Raw genomic sequence first — 15,360 nt, forward strand, 5'->3', positions numbered from 1 at the left:
CATATTTATACACGAAAGGAAGCTATTCAGTTAGCAACTGGATGGAAGAATGTGCCTCATGCAGATGCAGCATGGAGTCTTCGGCTGTTTAACACTCGGGGCAAGATTTTGTCATTAAGATACAGTTCAATTAGGGACGTTGCATTACTATTGTTCATCGATTGAGAATTGCATTATTTTCTTTATTTACATGCAGTAGGAAGACACAAGATCATGCCCTGAACAATTTACAATCTATATTATAACTGATCTTCAGATATCTCTGGGAGAAGGTTTTGGAGCAGGGGAGGTTCCTCGTTCACCCCATGAAGAACATGTGTAGCAACTGTTGATCCTTTATTAGTTTCTCATTCTTGTGTACACCTTTGGAACAGACGGGATCTCACTTGGTCACAAAAATTGATCTCTGCTGTTCCTTTTTTTTAAACTGTCACTTTATTCCTTGCCAAATCTGCATTGCTTCTCCGCAGCTCAGTATTTCAGCCAGGAGACACTAGGTCATTCCTTTGTGGCTGTTTTATTGCCTCAGATGTTTTTCCTTTATTGCACACTTCAGACTCAATCAAAGAAAAATGAAGGCTATAATACACAACCTTGGCGCACAGCTGTACAAGTTTGGTTGATAAAGAAAGCTGTGTTGACATAACAGACTTCTGAAAGGCATTTAATTTAGTCCCATGTGGCATTCTGATTTAAAAAAAAAAAACTCTACAAAATCAGTGTGACCCATGTTAATTGGATTAAAAACTGATTAATAGATTGCAAAATGAGAAATTGTCATCTAGTAGAGGTGTTTCTAGTGTTCGGTGGTGTCCACAGGGATCTGTTCTTGGTCGAATGCTGTTTAATATCTTTACTAATGATATGGAAGAAAATATAAAATCATTACTGGTAAAATGTGCAGATAACCACAAACCTGATGGAGCTATGAATAATGGCAAGGATAGGTTATTTATACAGATTTACCTAGTAGGATGAGCTTCTTTGAACAAAATGTGGGTTTTTTAATACAGCCAAATGTTAGGTCCTACATCTAGCTGTAGGTCACACAAGAGGGGAGACTGATTTCTACAGTGCAGTGACTCTTGAAAGGCCTTGCAGGTCACAGCACCCAACTGGTTTAGCCACAGCATCACATGGGCTCAGGGGTTGAATGCAATCCTTGAATCTATAGACAGAGAAATACCAAGTCGGAGCAGGGTGGTGGTATTACCTCTGTACACGGCTTTAGTGAAACCATTACGGAAATACAGTGTTCAGTTCAAAAGGGCACAGGCTGCGTGGGGCTCAGGATCGGGGCTATAATGAGCATGGTAGTTCCCTCTCCCAGAAGGCTACCCATACAATAATGCTAGCACGGGCTTTATGTGAGTAGCTTGGCCACATCCCTTTCCCAAAGGTCAATGTGTCCATGTATTATTTTTTATCAAGCACAGCCCTATATAGCGTTAAGCTCCTTCACGGACACATCTCTGTATTGGTGCTTAGAAGGGTCAATGGAGACTTAATTTATCTTTTAACTCGAACAGCTCATTGGTGTCCTGGAGCTGCAGGTTTGCCCCAATCCAAATAATAATTAATGTATTCGGTAGATAGAAGAAAAGATAAAATCCTTCAAGCTTATTTTGATCTATCCCTGGAATAGGGAGGTGTCTGCAAATGCTAAAGAATTTTCTGTGTGATAATCTATATAGCAGCCCTCCAGGAAAAAACACATGCAGCTTTCAAGCACATTATGGCCATTCCAGTGCAATATTGCTGTATGAGAACAGTCGATAGAAACAAAGTTTTAGATCATTAAAAGCTGAGGGTTGCTGTGTAGGAAATATTTATGCAGACCTTGCCTTGTGTATCTGATCTACTGTGTATAAGAAAGACCAGGGCATGGGAGAAGTCATGTCCATTGCTATTCCTGTTCTCCTTTGCTCCACATGGTACCCCCAGCTTGCCTATAGGTTATAGTTTTTTTCTAAAAGTCAAGGAAAATACGATGTACTGATTTTCAGCTGTGTCTGTCTACAGGAGGTTGCAGTCTCTTGTTGACTTTTTAGTGTTCTGTGAAGTCGGCTAGAAATGGTATTTTTTTTCCAGATCTATATTTTGTTGTGAGGACCAGTGGCATGGGCAGTCCCCATTGCCTGTGAAGGGACCCACTGCCTTGTAGAGCCTGCAGGTCAATGATGCGATCGATAATATATCAAAATATATTTGTAGAACACAGCTATGCTGTTTACTTCATAAAATGCCCCAGGGAATGGTCTAGAGACTTTAGGGAACTCAAAACACTGCCAGGCTCTCTCTCGGATGCACTGTGATGGTTGATGGAGAAGTTAAAAGGAATAAGTGAATACTGAGGAATGATAAAACTAAGGGAGGTGCAACTTGCTCTGCTAGCTACTATATGGAATCACAGAACTGGATGGGACCTCGAGAGGTCGTCTAGTCCAGTCCCCTGCACTCAAGGCAGGACTGAGTATTATCTAGACCATCCCTGACAGGCGTTTGTCTAAACTGCTCTTAAAAACCTCCAATGATGGCGATTCCACAACTTCCCTAGGCAATTTATTCCAGTGCTTAACCACCCTGACAGTTAGGAAGTTTTTCCTAATGTCCAGCCTAGACTGCCCTTGCTGCAATTTAAGCCCACTGCTTCTTGTCCTATTCTCAGAGGTAAAGGAGAGAATTTTTTCCTCCCTCTTTCTTGTAACAATCTTTTATGTACTTGAAAACTGTTATCACATCCCCTCTCAGTATTCTCTTCCCAAAACTAAACAAACTCAATTTTTTCAATGTTCCGTCATGGGTCACGTTTTCTAGACTTTTGTTGCTCTTCTCTGGACTTCCTCTAATTTGTCCACATCTTTCCTGAAATGTGGTGTCCCAAACGGGACACAATACTCCAGTTAGGGCCTAATCAGGGTGGCATAGAGCAGAAGAATGACTTCTCGTGTCTTTCTTACAACACTCCTGCTAATACATCCCAGAATGACGTTTGCTTCTTTTGCAACAGTGTTACTCTGTTGACTCTTATTTAACTTGTGATCCACTATGACCCCCAGATCCCTTTCTGCAGTACTCCTTCCTAGGCAGTCATTTCCCATTTTGTATGTGTGCAACTGATTGTTCCTTCCTAAGTGGAAGACTTTGTGTTGGTCCTTATTGAATTTCATCTTATTTTCTTCAGACCATTTTTCCAGATCATTTTGAATTCCATGAAAGATATTAAAAGTTGGTGTGACACAATTGTTATCCAATTATGAAGCACCATGTGACCAGGTTTATTTATGAAAGTGCTGAGTAGGTGTATTCAGAGGCCTCTGGCTGCACGCTCCATGCTGACCACTATGGTCTCCTGAGGGCTGTGGTAGTCATCAGGAAGCCACCAGCCTCCCCTCAGTATAGAAAAATAAAACAATGGGCAGCAAGAGGCTGGTCCTGTGACTAAAATACACCACTGGGACTCAGGAAATCTGAGTTCTAATCCCAGCTCTGCCACATACTTCCTGTGGGACCTTGGACAAGTCCCTTTTCCTCTCACTTCCGGCATTGTAAAATGGGGACGATACACCTCCTGCGGTTGGAGATGTGAATTCAGGGGGTAAGCCCCTGAAAGCCAGGTTTCTCACTAGGGGGCCTTAGAACACTCCCTACCCTGGGTCCCTGATGGCAGTTGGGGCCTGTGGGTGCTACTATCATACAGACAATAATAAGAAAGGAAGAAAGGCCAGGTGCTGCCTGGCCCCTGCAGATGTCCTGGCAACATCCTATGGGTTGCAGCAAAGCTGATTTCTACAACTCAAGATGCTTTTATTTCCAAAAATTGAAGAGAATAATTTCTGGAAGTGAGAAGCCATCTAACCTCATGGTCCATACATGTTTCTCTACAATCTTTAATCTTTGATATTTCTCTCAGCTCTTTATTGTTTTATTATTTATTTTTGTGATTTGCTAGAAATCTAATTTCATCCCAATACATCTTGCTGGGTGATTCCAAAATCATTAGATGCTCATTAAAATGGAGTCTGAGTTTACAGGCAAAAAATCAATCTTAATGTCATCCCTCTCACAACTGATGTGAGGTATAGTAAAATATCTACACTCTTTAAATAGAGATTTCCTATTGATGATAAAAGAAGCACTCTCCTAGAGCATCTTTTGAATGACTAACAAAATAAATAAATGAGCATCTACCCTATACAGTGGGAGAAGTTTCAGTTTAGCTTCCTATTGATAGGCCTCATTTGTTTTCCTTTAAACATCTTAAAAATTTTAAAAAATTTAAAACACTTTATTACTCCAGTGACTATCACCATAGTACCTAGGTGCTTCATAATGCTTAAGGTGATAGTCATGATCTTAATAAGAAACACCAAATATGCTGCTTTAAGAAAAACAGAAAAAAACCCCAAGGAAACCAAAACTTTAGTCACTTAGGAAGATACGTTTTTTAAAAACATGCCGTAATGGTTTATTAGTTATGTAATGGGATAAAACTCAGCCTCCGGATCTGAGATCTACCTGAGCTAGACCCAGGAAGAAGACGTACCCTGGGAGGTTTTAAAGAAACCCCTGGTTTCTGTCCTGATTTCATTAGTCAGTGGAAGCTTGGCTACCGAGTTCAGTAGAAACTGGATCAAGTGTCATGACTATGGCAAAACAAGTCTTACTTTGCTCAATTCCTTTTATGATTTAAGTGCCCTTTGTCAGGGAGGTCTGTCAGATCTTAGACGACGGGATAGCGGTGCTGCGATCCTTAGTACTATGGACATACTAAGCCACTTTCCTTTTCCTGCTTTTCAGTGCAGTTTTCCCTCACACCTCTCCATGGTTCATACATTTTTAATGCTTAGTTGTCATGCATTTTCTAATGAGCTGAGTTATGAGACAATCCAGTGGCATGTCATGTGCCGTGTCTGTCCTATGGGTTTGCTTCATCTCTGACTTGAGGTGGCAGCCAGGTTCACACAGAAATATTGTGGAGAAACATGTACCCTCAGGGGCTGCTAGGGCTTTTAAAGGCTTTTAAAGGCACACATTTTAGTGTGTGGGCGTGTTTGGTCAAAGGTACTTGGATAAAATGGAGGGAGGAGGGGACTGCTCACTTCAGCACAGTCCTTAGAATATTAACAAATTCTCACATGGGGGCCTTCCACCGCTCCCACTGACATCAGGGCTAAAACTATCATGGACTTCAATGGGGGCAAGATAGGGTGTTAGGGTGTTTGTTTTTAGTGTTTTCCATTAATCAGAATTACAGCCATCCTCCTTTTTTCCCTTCTAGAAAGGTTAATATTTTCTTCTTCTCCTTAACTTAGTGTAGTTCTTGAAGCCACCTACATTCTATATAATTATCTTGAAATTATGCATTTGAAAATGTTGTTCGTTCATTCTGACAAGCTTAAATCTTTTCCAGTGGCATTAAGTGCTCCTACACCTTCCTTTCACAGATTGTTTCTTCTCCTCTTTTTCTTTGGCACTGCCCTTATAAAAGTTTCTGATAGGTGATGTTCACCATAAAAGAACCTATTTATTATGCGTAGGATAGCATGAAACAGAAATATGCATAAATCTTCCACTCTTACAAGTAACTGCAGCCTAAGGATTTATCTCCAAATCTCTGCTCCTCACAGGCAGTCCATTAATGGACCAAAAAAATGCAAGATTGAAGCCTTGATTGTAAATAATATTGCCACTTCATAAAAAGCATTTGTGTGGTGGTGGTGGTGGTGGTGTGTTTTGTTGTTTTTAAACCACCACCTCCCTCTTTTCTTCTCTCCAGAATGGAGCCAGGCTGCTTCTAAAAGCAGCCAAGCTGCAACACTATCAAAACACTGGAGGTAATGACTGTTTTGGCACCTTTACTTAGCGACAACACAGGCTGCCCCTCTGTTAATACACAGAGTATTGTCGGCTCAGTGGAAGAGTGATGAAACCCACAGCAAGGCAGAGCGGATACCACAGGCTTCCGCTCAGTAGAGGTCGATAGTAAGCTTGATGGAAAGGCAATTCTTCTGAGATTCCTAATGAACAATGAACCCACCAACTAATGAATAGATATTAAAAATGACACATCTGCATGCAGATTCTTCTGCATCACGTATGTATGAAATACTGTCTATTTAGATGATACTGTCTGTACCTAATGTGGGATCCAATACAGGAAATCATTACTACCAGGGTAGTGCTTTCTAGAGGGAGCACTTCCGTTCCTTTCAAGGAGAATTTTTATCTGAGTAAAGACAGGTTTCAGAGTAACAGCCGTGTTAGTCTGTATTCGCAAAAAGAAAAGGAGGACTTGTGGCACCGTAGAGACTAACCAATTTATCTGACCATAAGCTTCCGTGAGCTACAGCTCACTTCATCGGATGCACAGAATGGAACATATAGTAAGACAGATTGTGTATATACACAATCTATCTATCTTACCATATGTTCCATTCTGTGCATCCGATGAAGTGAGCTGCAGCTCACGGAAGCTTATGCTCAAATATATTGGTTAGTCTCTAAGGTGCCACAAGTACTCCTTTTCTTTTTATCTGAGTAAAGTTACATGCTTATTTGCAGAATCTTAAACTGTAAAGTTATTTGTGCAATCGTGCATATTCTAATACGTTTTTGCAGCACCAAACACTATTGATTTTCCATAAATAATTATAATAAAACTAGTCAAATTGTTTTGAACACCCCCCCCCCCTTTTTAAAGCCAATAATTCACAGAAAGTAGGGGACATTATTGAAAGGTTTCATGAAAGTTTTTGGTTGAAATGGTTATTTGAATTATTTGTTTACCAAGAACCCAGTTTTCAGTAAATGACATTTTTTACAACCATTTGGCTAAAAATAGATTTAAAATAATCACGTTGTGAAAAATGAAAGGTTCCATTTTGAACCCTACACAATGAAAACTTCAATTTTTTTCAGAAATTCTCTCTTCATTTTTGACCAGTTCTAAATGAAAATCCTTTCTCTGCTCATTTAAAAATACACCATACAGAATAAATTAATTTAAATCAAATTGGGATAGCACAAGGATCTCCGTTCCATAGTATGCTGTCAAGAGGGGTCGGATGCTTCCCGCAGTCCCAGTGATCATTCAGAAAGGGTGGTAACAAATTCAACATAGTGATCAGGGTCACATGCTCCCTCACTTCCGCTGTGTAATTTCTTGCTAACAAGGCCTCTAATACACAGGGGTCCTTTCAGTGTTCCTAGAAGCAGAACTTTGGCTCTTTCCTAGGGCTGACTGAAGAAGGAGCTTGAATACAAGTAGAATGTGTCTGCTCACAATGAAATCATCATACCCCATCTCATCATGTTACAAACTCACTAATGTACATACTGATAAGAATACTTGAGAGCATTGGGCCCCTCCTGAGAGGCCCAAAGAATCCTTGAATAAAATGCTTCACCTTGGATAACTAAGTGCCTTTCGAATGACTGAGTCTCAGAAAACTGATTTCTGGTTGGATTGAAAAGCTCGGTTTTCTAACTCAAGCGAAATAGGAGCTCCTTGGGGCTCATTAGTCGTACCACTGACTCCTTGCCCTTCTTATGCAAGTTCAAGCACCAGGTGTTGTAGGCCATGACATGCTCTGGGGTGTTGGGGTCTAGAAGATGGCCCCAGTGCTAACAGCAGGATATCTCACCCAGGTGTGGCCTTACTGAGATGGCTGGCCGGGCACCAGTTGCTGCTGCAGTCACCTAGTGCGTCATTACAATCAGGTCACTGGCGCCTTCTGTTGGTGGTTTTTTGTGGTTTTTGTTACTTTGCATGTGTGAGTATGGCAGCGGTGGCGGCAGGAGCAGTGAGTCTTCTACCTTCTATCAGGCTCCTGGGTCTTCCCCAGTACACCCGTCCTGTCGGCTTATATAGGTCTGCTGTGAGTCCCAGCTGCTGGGGTTGCTGCCCCCTCCCTTAGCCCCGCAGCTGCAGCTCTGTTCAATTAATTCACACCCTGGGTCAACTCCCTAGCTTCCAATGAGGTGCCAATTACTACATCCTGGTGGGGGTTTGAGTGGCAGGGTGCCAAGTTAGCTCTGGATTCAGCACACCCCATTACACAAGCCCAGAGCAGTTTCCATACACACTGGATCTCCATGATGGGGATGCATAGAGCAGCCAAGCAGCCTGCCTGTACGCAGCTGGGTCAGGCGCCACCTCCTTGGGCTGTCTTGCACTGAGCTGACTTAACCGAATGATAGTGAATGGCAATGATTGCTGCTTAATTGGGACAACATTAATGATGGTTCTACCTAACAAGGATTCATTCAGCCAAGGCCAAGTCATTAAGGAGTATTTAACCATGTGTTAAATAGGCCTGAAATTCTAAGCTTCCATCACTTAGCACGGATGTTGCTAAACACTGTAAAGATGTCAAGACGGAATAAAGATCAAGGAGAGATGAAATATGGTGAGTATCATTGTCAAGGTTCCTTCCCCACTCTGAACTCTAGGGTACAGATGTGGGGACCTGCATGAAAAACCCCTTAAGCTTATTCTTACCAGCTTAGGTTAAAACTTCCCCAAACTATTTTACCTTTTGCCCTTGGACTTTATTGCTGCCACCACCAAGAGTCTAATAAATATATAACAGGGAAAGAGCCTGCTTGGAAATGTCTTTCCCCCCACAAAATCCTCCCAAACCCTACACCCCCTTTCCTGGGGAAGGCTTGATAAAAATCCTCACCAATTTGCATAGGTGACCACAGACCCAAACCCTTGGATCTTAAGAACAATGAAAAAGCAATCAGGTTCTTAGAAGAAGAATTTTAATTGAAGAAAAAAAGTAAAAGAATCACCTCTGTAAAATCAGGATGGTAAAGACCTTACAGGGTAATCAGATTCAAAACATAGAGATTCCCTCTAGGCTAAACCTTAAGTTACAAAAAGACACAAACACAGGAATATACGTTCCATTCAGCACAGCTTATTTTATCAGCCATTTAAACAAAACAGAATCTAACGCATATCTAGCTAGATTACTTACTAAGTTCTAAGACTCCATTCCTTTCTGTTCCCAGCAAAAGCATCACCCAGACAGGGAGAGCCTTTGTTTCCCCCCTGCCCCCCAGCTTTGAAAGTATCTTGTCTCCTCATTGGTCATTTTGGTCAGGTGCCAGCGAGGTTATCCTAGCTTCTGAATTCTTTACAGGTGAAAGGGTTTTTCCTCTGGCCAGGAGGGATTTTAAAGGTGTTTATCCTTCCCTTTCTATTTATGACAATCATTTTCATGCTGGTGTCTTTATTTGAGGCTGTATGTTACTGTCCTGCTAAGCCTTTACAGTCTTTGTTTTCCAGTGACTCCTCGTCTCAATTAGGCAGCTAGTGACCTGTTCTTGGGTGTGCCAGGTGATGCCTTTTTCCGTCTGTTAGGCAACTGTTTGAGCAGAGCACAAGCCCTCCTGAAGGCAGAGGCATTGTGCTCTCAGGAGCTATGCTGGAGAATACTCCATTGCAGTAATGGAGCAATAATCTTTAGAAGAGCTGGATGAAGCACCGTAGCTGGGTCCAGACTGCCCTCCCAGGGAGAAACCTGCTGGAGGGACACAAGTAAGTGGAAAACTCCAAGGGTTTGATGTCACAGATATTCTACTGCATTGCATGTGAAAACCACAGCATGGGCAAGCTAATCTGTCTCGAGATCCACTGGGAAACTTCTAGCTCCTAGACATCTGCACACAGCCCCAGCCCTGGATTTCCTCCTCTGGCTCCAGGGCTTCATCTAGCCAGACATTTATGTCCACCAGCGAAAAGTCATCTCCCTGCAAGTAACTTTAGCATAGTGCAGAGCATTAGGTGAATGCCACCAGAGGCAGGAAATTCACCACAACTTCCCTGTATTTGGTGGCAGATTTTTAACATGGTCGCGCTCATCACCTGCCACCCAGCACAGCAGTGGGGTGGGGGAGTGCCGGCCTGGTCAGTCACGATCTGTGTCTGTCTCTGAGAAGGTTCAGTAGGTGAAAACACACTGGCCAATGATCGTTTTCAGAGTGACAGAAAGGGAGGGACTCAAGCAAAATGCTTTTGGCAGTTCTGTTCCAGCTTCCTGTGCAGATGGCTGTGCTGTCCAGGGAGACAAGTTACATTCGCTACTCACTGATTGAGTTTGTGCCATTTAAACTCAGGGTCAGGAATGTTTTGTTCACTAACCCTCCCCCAACCTGTTCATCTCTTGTAAGGGGATAGTCTCCCAGCGCTGCACTCTCTTTCCTGGTCTTGCTCGCTGTTCCCCTTGTCTGTTCTTTCGTTAGCACATTATATCATCTGACACTTCATCAGAATGAGGGCCTGTTTACTGTATGCAAATAATACCTGAGTCATGCATGAATAATTATGAATTTGCACATCAGATTCCTGAGCTGGCATATTGCCGTGTAGAATTAGCTTCACTTGAATGGGAGCGCACAGAAACAAGCAGGCGCAGTCAAAGACTAAAGCCAAGGAAGTCTGAGATGCACAAAGGCATCAAGCCGCCACTAGGAACAGGGGGAGTGCAGTGGAAGTGGTCTGACAGGCTAAGATCAGCACAGGATAAGTGCCATGGAAGAGTTTAGGGATCTCTACACAAGGACATTTCTGTCTCTCTCCCCCACCCCTTCTAGGCACTATTCTTCATATGTTCTATCGACACACACAAATAGATGGTGGGCCAGATCTTGCTGGCATCTCTGTAACTTAAGGTGACTGTGTGTTAACTACATGATAAACCATGGGCTGGATAATTGCAGAACCAAAGGATGGTGCTGCTTTAGTGGACAGAGGCTTTTCAAAATTGAAATTTAAGTATTTAAATTCTGCTTCTCTGCCATTACACTGGTCTGCAAAATCTAATTCTAAAGAACCAATCTCTCCTTGAACAGATAAATCAACAGGTATAAAATATTTCAAAAGCAGAAAGCTTAGGTTTTTTTCTATAAGTAGCTGGAAAATACTTCATGCAGAGACACCAAACTTCAGTTCTGACATTACTGTGTAAGAAACATCACTGCTGAGAAACCTTTACCAGACTCGCTTACCGTAAAGAGACAAGGAGGGAAGGGTACATTTTTGCAGACCCTGCACATGATAGAGTACAAGAACTGAAGTTTTTCTTTACAGTTCTCTCAATACATCATAGAATATATTTTGAGGGAGTCTGAAGACACTGATATTCAGTCTTTCTGGCTGTTGCTCATGCAACCCTTTGGAGAAAACAAGCAGTTCTCCACTGGCAATATGTGCTAATTTAGGTCTGAACAGCCGCTGTCCCTTCTGGTAAACTCTTAGCTGGTTCTGCATTTAGTAGTTTCAGGCTCATGTGTCACTGTATAAATGTTCCAGTTACCGTTTTCTCTCTGAGTTTCCTTCAAGGCCAAAGCTATTGATGGAAAATGCACATAAGCAAATGTTTAAATATCTTTTGACTCCGCTGTGTCATATTACTTCTCCTGTTCTGTAGCTGAGTTACTGGATAAAGAGATTGAATGTGGTTGTAATATTTTGCATATATTGAAATCCCAGTACAGTACTTCAGTGGATCTGGACATGCTTTCATCCTTCATTATAAAACTCTTTGGCCACTGTCTGAGCTTTGTTGTTCATCGCCAAACCAGAATGAGCTTTATCGTGGGGAGTCACTTTAGGATGTAGATCCTCGACCTAGTGGTCAAAAGGATGATGTTTTCACAAGTTTCAGTTGATAAACAAATGACATATCCCTTTTCTTTAAAATCAATTCAATCTTGTCATCACACACACATTATTATCCTAATGAGCTTGTCAGTCATTGAGAATGGACTTCAGTATAGTCAGCTTCATTAAAAAAGAGAGAGACCAGTAGTAAATTGATGATATAGTTTTATTACTTTTGATGTGAATCCAGTTTCTCAGCAAATGGAGATGTTATGTGTGCTTCATCTCCCTTGCATACTGAAACACCATTTCATCAAGAGCAATAAAGTCAGTGATATCTGTAAAAGAGTTATTGTTCATTGCTGTACCCAGCAAGTAGCAAAGATAACTTTAAAAGGATCTGAATTAATCCAAATCAATGGTGAAAGTGACAGGGAAGTTTATCCATGAAACTTGCAGGATCAGCCCAGATATACCTCATATATGGCCTTTCCTTTTCCTACATTAATTAAAACTGGTGGGAGAATAATCAGGATATTTTGGATGGATGGCTACTTTTTCTTTATTCATAATCTTCTCCTCCCATCGGACTCTCTCTACTTAGAGTGCAAGTACCTTGGCCCAGGGACCATCTTTTTGTTCAGTGTTTGCACAGTGCTAAGAACAATGGGGTCCTTGGCCAGGACCAGGGCTCCTCGGTGCTGCTGCAATACAAATAATACGTGATAAAGTCAGTGATGCCATCGTCCACATGACCTCAAAACCACACACCTACTGTGCTTCAAGTGAACCTACTTGATGTGTATAAAAAAAAAATCCCTGTTGATTCTTGCCTTTTCTTAACCTCTGTCTACTTCTCTGTCTGTCCCTCTTTAGACTGTGAGCACCTCTGGGTGCAGGCCACCTCCCTTCTCGGAAGTGTTTAGCACATCAAGGGTGCTACAATCAACAGTTTGACTCCACAGTTACCTTCAGGAGGTACCTTAGTTACCTTCATAAGGATAAACCGCTGTGAGTCTCTCATGCTATATTTTGACCCCGCTTAATGAGTCGGGTAGAAATAACGGGCTGGTTGGGAAGGATGAAATAGAACTGAGGGCAGTATTTTGGCTCACAGAGCACAGCCCCAGAGATGGAAAGAGCCAGTGATTGCAAGGAAGAAAAGGAAAACATGACATTGAATTGGATGACTCTGGCAAACAGCAATGGGACGGGGAGTCTTTTGCAGTTAGGTCACCGGTTTGAATCTCACTCAGGTCAATGGTGACCAAAGGTTCTTTGACTCCCATTTGATAGCTAATTGGTATCTATGTAGAAAGAGTTGGCTGCCTCCATTGTTCCCCAAGTATCTACATCCGTTAGCAGCATGTGGTACTCAGAGGGGCAAGCTCAGCTGAGAGACCGGTGGTTGAATGGGCTTGCATTCCTGGACACATGGCCAGAGGCTGATCTCTATCACACTGGTGGTGTTCTGCAATAACTCCACTGAAGACCAAGATGGCAGCATTACATTAGATTTACAGCGGTGTAGCTGAGAATGCAACCTGGCACCTCAACCCTTCACCGCAGAGTATAAGCCAGGCTGGTGGGACATGTACAGCTGCCTATGTTGCATTTCTGCTGTGCATGGCTAGAGGGATCCCTTAGTCTTTGGGGACCTCACTCTGGCATCCTTCTCCAGCACTACATTCACCAAACAGAAAAAAACCACAGAGTAGTACAGAGCGCTTGTGATCAAAGGGATGTTTGAAGTTTACCACCATAGAGCAGTGGCTGCTTTTTAAAATTGTTCAGGACTACAGTACTGCCTCGTTAGCAAAGGGGGACAGTAATAGAGAAACTAAAGGGCACATTTGCATAAAGTCTCAATCTGCCTTTATTATGATGCATTCAGTGATTTCTTGGTTCAGGTGCAGGACATGATTACGGTGCACTGCACAGTTTGCATCTCCAGCCTGTCTTTTCTCATGTGCAATTTACTGACTCTGAACAAAGTCTGTGACATAGACTCCAAAGGAATTGGAGATACCCAACACCCTCAAGTAGATTCCCATCTGGTCTCTAGTCAGACAACTGATCAAACAATTCCCATCCTCCTCCGTTCTTAATTCCTCTTCAATAACGCTCTGCCTTTGCTGGAACCAGCTTTGTCTTTTGTCTGTAAAAGTTTGTAAAGACTCCATTAAGAGATCTATGTCAATCGCCTGGAACATCGACGTGCACACGCTTTGCTCTGGGAAGCTCAGATGTAGAAGCAGAAGCCTCTGGCAATAAATTGAACAGCAAAGTCTAGTAGGATGGAGGATAGACAGATAAAAGGAGGAGGGAAGATTTTTTTTTTTTGCCCCCCAGGCTTCTGTATCGTGCTCTGGTTTGAGCTCTTTCAAGGATAATCCTGGGCAGTGACTCTAGGCCAGGGGCTCCCAATGCGGTGCCGTTTCTCAGTGGCATTTCGGCGGCGGGGTGTGTGGTGCCCGCAACAGTCTTCTGGGAATAGGAATATGCTATTCCCACAGAAAGGTTGGGGACCACTGCTCTAGGCTACGTCTTCACTGACAAAAAGGGTGTGTTTGTATGTACTTTCCCATGGAATAACCCTCTCACGCTAGCTGTCCTGTTGTAAGAACATAGTGGAGACAAAGCACGTGAATTTTACCACAAGACCAAACACAGACAGGTGGGCTGACCCTGCCTGGCTACTTAAGGGTTAACACTACAAGTGCCTTGTCTCCACTGGGGACTTTATTCCAAGATCACTACTGTGCATTTGTTACCTTGCTGTAAAAACCCTCCAGCGCCTTCAATTGGAAAAGGCAAGGCCCAAGAAGTCTCAGATCTGACTCTGAGAGGTTGTTGAGGTTTAACACTATTGCAACTTCATTGATTTCAGTGGAGTTACCCCTGACTCTCAGTGGTGTAAGTGACATCTTAATTACACTGTCGCCTTCTAGGGCCTGCTGGGTCTGTGATGCTGACTCTGATGCCGTCCATTTGGCTGCTCCTGTGTTGGGAGGAAGGTGGGTCCAGTGGCTACAGCACTAGGCTAGGAGCTGGGTTCAGGTTCCTGCTCTATCACTGACGTCCTGTGTGTCCTTTGGCAAGTCATTTGGGTGCCTTAGTCCCAGTTGTAGGCACTACTAGCATCCACAAACTCTCGCTTGGCTGCCGCCTAACCCTGTAGATCCCTAAACTCCCTCAGCACCTAGGATTTTTCAGTAGAAGTTCCCTAAGGGTCTGTGTTTCTGCCTCTGGGCATGCAGGCAGCCGCCTCCCTCAAGGCATCTAGTTCCTGCCTGAGCCCCAGAGCAACCTACAAACCAGTCTGACAGGGGTTTGTTTGCCTGACTCACAGGCAGGGCCCGATTTGGGAGCTGTGCTCAGAGGCCACCTACTGGATCGGGTCCCCAGCCAGCGAGAGACCTGGGGTCCAGTCCCCACACCTCCAATGACTGTTCCTTTGTCTATCCAAAGTGGAGCAGCTTCCCCAGGAAAGACTGAGAGTGCCTCACATCACACTGTCCCAGAGCTCAGCGCTTACCGCGCTCACCTGGGAGGTGGAAGGATTTGGGAGGCTTTCTCCCCTGCAGGCAGAGGGGGGGATTGAACCCAGGTCGCTCATGTCCCAGGTGTGTGCACTAACCCCTGGGCTAAAAGGGAGAAGGTGGGCCGCTGCCTCTCTTCCCCTCCCATCGCCCGTTGTGCAGAGTGCGGCAGGGTCTAACTCATTCTCACAAGAAACACCGTAG

This window comes from Chelonia mydas, chromosome 9 (genome assembly GCF_015237465.2).
Source record: "Chelonia mydas isolate rCheMyd1 chromosome 9, rCheMyd1.pri.v2, whole genome shotgun sequence".
Taxonomy (NCBI): Eukaryota; Metazoa; Chordata; order Testudines; family Cheloniidae; genus Chelonia; species Chelonia mydas.